This window comes from Octopus bimaculoides, chromosome 6 (assembly GCF_001194135.2).
Source record: "Octopus bimaculoides isolate UCB-OBI-ISO-001 chromosome 6, ASM119413v2, whole genome shotgun sequence".
Taxonomy (NCBI): Eukaryota; Metazoa; Mollusca; class Cephalopoda; order Octopoda; family Octopodidae; genus Octopus; species Octopus bimaculoides.
Genome location: NC_068986.1, coordinates 61,038,964 through 61,042,915, shown reverse-complemented (window position 1 = coordinate 61,042,915; position 3,952 = coordinate 61,038,964). Strand labels below are relative to the sequence as shown.

At 35.1% G+C, this 3,952-nt stretch overlaps 1 protein-coding gene across 11 annotated transcripts in view; it reads left to right on the top strand.

Annotated features, from left to right (window-relative positions):
• LOC106873629 (jmjC domain-containing protein 8) overlaps positions 1-3,952 on the top strand; it is a 442,493-nt gene that overhangs the window by 437,934 nt on the left and 607 nt on the right. The window lies entirely within an intron of this gene.

The following is a 3,952-nucleotide window of genomic DNA, read 5'->3' as shown; positions in this document are numbered from 1 at the left end:
GTGTATATAAACTAACAATGCACCCTGGTGTTGCCCAGGTGTAACGGCCTACAGCCACATTGTATTATTTGTTCCTTTCTTATGAACAGAATTGGCACATGAGGAGTATGAAGCAAACAACTCTTCTTTATAAACATGTTTTTCAGTCATTTTCTGATGAACAACACTGCAGTTTCTGTCTACCAAATTCAGTCACAATTCTGTGGTTGGCCCAGGACTATAGTAAAAAACACTTGCCCAAGGTACCATGCAGAGGGACTGAATGTGAAACCATGCGGTTGAGAAGCAAACTTCTCAACTACACAGTCATTCTTGCACCTAATATGTGTGTGTGTGTGTGTTTACATTTGTTGTTAAGTGAGTATTGTGTCTCACTATGTCTCAAAGCTGGCTGTTCATCAAGCAGAGTTCTATAAAATAATTGCCAGATAGAAATATGTACTGAGGTCAGTATGATCAATTAAATTTTTGAAGGTGATGCCCCATCATGGTGACAGTTGAAAGACTAAACCCAGTAACATAATGTTTAAAGACTTAATGGCTTCAAATTTAAGGTAATGGATTATTAACCACCAGATAATGAGTTCAAAACTTTGTATTGAACTTCCACTCTATACAATGACACTATATGTACATCTCAGTCTACTTGACTTCCAGCAATTAACAATTATAATTTGAAGTTGAATGGTTAGCAATAAGAAAGATGTCCAGATTTCTTTAAAAATTATTGTGCAAAATATTCTGAGAAAAATTCCCAAATATCCCAAATACCCCAAAACTGAGGCTATCACTTTTCTTGCAATGACCTTGGCCTTCTTTGATGAAACGATTTTGACATTCTTTGGAGCAGGTGAGGAGGAGTGTTTCCATTGTATGGATTGTCTCTTTGTCTCTAGCTGAAAGTGATGAACCCAACACCCATACTGGGTTAGGAAACACTCAAGGAAACCAGCAGGATCTGCCTCAGACAATATCAGATGTGATCAGCCTGATGCACTTTTGATTAGGTGTCAGAAGACATGGCACCCATCAAGCAGAAACGTTCATCATGCCAAGTTCATTTTGCAGAATATTCTCAACTCTTTCATGATACACACTAATAGTATCAGCTATTTGATTTATAGTCAATCACCTATCATCCATCACCAAGTGATAAAACATGATCATTGTTTTCTTTAGTGATGGCAGTTTCAGGACGTCCAGACCTTGTGTCATCTTCCAGACTCTCCCTTCACCTCCTAAATTCAGCTTCCCATTTTTGCACTGTTGATAACGCTAGTGCATCATTCCCTAATGTAGCAAGCATGTCAGCATGAATGTCTTTGAGGGCTAACTCCTTTTCTGCAGGTACTTGATAACACCATGATGCCGGGTTTTGTCCATTTTCAAGAGAAGTCACTACTAGTTACTTTTGAAGTCTTTTTTGAACAGTCAGATGTCATTTTAGCTGGAAAGAAACAATGCAGTTAATAAGAAGGAGAGTTGAAATTAGTGCATGCGTGATTTCACAGCCTAGCATCATTCCTTTATAGTCAGCCTATGAATTTTTCAGCCCACCCTTATATATCATCACCATTATTGTTTAACATCAGGTTTTTTTATGCTTGCTTAGGTCAGACAGATTTTCTACACCCAGATGCTCTTCCTATCACTAACCCTTTCCTGTTTCCAAACAAAGTAATATTCTCCATGATCAGGTATGTTTTCATGGAAGATTGGAAATGATGGACTTCGCTTGCTTGACGGTGACATTCATTTACAAATATCACATGAAGTTAAACTTGGAAACTGTAACATACATGGGCTTCTTTCAGTTTCTGTCTACCAAATCCTCTCACAATGCTCAGCCCTAGGCTATTGCAGAAGACACATCATAGATGTCATACTGCAGGACTGAAATTTGGACCATGTGGTTGGAAAGCAAACTTTGCACCACACAGCCATGCCTCTGTATGTGTGCTTGTGTACTCACAGAAGCAATGACTTGTGACCAAGACCTTTGGTGATATGCTGTGCTTGAGAAGACCTGTCAAGTCATGTAAAATCATACTCATAGCCAATGCTGGTGTCACATAACTGGCACCCATGCTGGTGGCACGTAAAAAGCAACTTTCAAGAGTTGGACCTCATAGAAGCATTGTGGCCAATCCTGGCAGCATTTATATTTTTTTATGCTGTTGATGCTGCCAGGTTAAATGGTATTACACAGGTGTCAAAACCAAAATGATATCCTAATGGCAGCTGATGATGGAATTGCATGTTTGGTGTGTCTGTTGTGTGTGAGTCAATTTTCAAGAAACACATTAAAATAGAACCTGAAAGAATAAGTTAGACACTTAGATACTTTTTTAAAATATACATTTATCTATTTCTATCAAAAAAGGAATAGAAAGTAGTAATTTTTTTTTTATTTTACACTTGAGCTTAATACAGGTCTATTTAGACTGTATCACAAGCCAAATGAAAATCTGCATTATGTACACAAAAATTCTAATTATTCCAAAGCAGTAATCAATTTTATAGTTAATAATGTATTATCTAGGATCTCTAAATTATCAGCAAATGAAAAAATTTCCAACAAGAATGTCATATACTATAACAGTGCTCTTAGAAAAGCTGAATACAAAGAAACTATTAAATATAGACCAAAGAATAGATTACTAGAAGTAGCAGTATTGTCAGATTTATAACCTCTAAAAGTAGAGGCAGTAATTCCTCTACACAGCCTAACATAAACAAAATCGATAACTGCCCACTGAATAGCTCTTACCATACCAGGTTAAACCACCAAAGCAAAAACAAGCAATCTACTATTGTTAAAAACTGGTAGCATATGTGATGACAGAGTAGATGTTAATCATACAGTAGATAGAAGTAAGCATCTCTTGCCTGATATTGATAAAGTGTCCAAGACTAGGAGTATAGCTAAAGAATATAGAAAGTATAATAGATTTAAAGGAAAATCATGCAACAAGAATGTAATGTAGTTTAACCTATTGTTTGCAGTAAATGTCAAATCCCACTTACCTAACTTATTCTTGAGTGCTCTAAAGAAGAACTTCCCTCCCTCAAGGGGAGGACTTTCAATTTATAATCTCTTAATTATCTTTTTCTTTTCTTTTTATGGTATCATAGATTTATAGGATATCCTTTACATTTGCCTTTACATGGTTTCAACAGAATTGTAGGGGAAAGGGGTGGGCAAATTAAAAACAGATTTTCTTTGTGAATCTTACTGCTATTGCTGTCACAAAAGTCATTAAATGGCTGATGATCATTCTACAGATAATGCTTTGATCTATAGGATAAATTCCAACTGGTACTGGTTTTATTTTAATTTTTGACTTACTTCTAAAACTTTTTGTTTAGATTTATTGTCTTAAAACCAACAGGAGATATTAAATGAAAGCTCTAAGTGTTTCATTTATTTACATATTGTGACATACACAAATGAACTCATCCCAAACCATTCATTTGATTAATGGTGCCTTCAAATCATGACAGTCTGAGGAGGTGAATGGACTATAAAATTATTACATATTTCCATATATTATAGCATGCATTACATAACACTATAAATTGCATAACATTGTATGAGATATGGAACAAAATACTGTCCGTCAATGAAAACAATTGTAATGTGAGTTTGACTTCTTTCCTCATTTAAATTATTACTTTTATTATTCACTCTGCAAAGCTTATTTTAAGCTTACTAGATCTGACCTTAGAGTTGTGTAATTCTTCATTTATATCAGTCGAAGTTTTATGGATCTCCTTTCAATTTTAGAATACTAGACTAGCCAAGATCTGACATGATTTGCTAATGGGATGATAGCCAGGATTATAATTATCTCCTTAATCTCCCTCTCTCTCCCTTTTTCCATCTCTCTCTCTCTCTCTCTCTCTCTCTCTATATATATATATATATATATATATATATATATATATATAT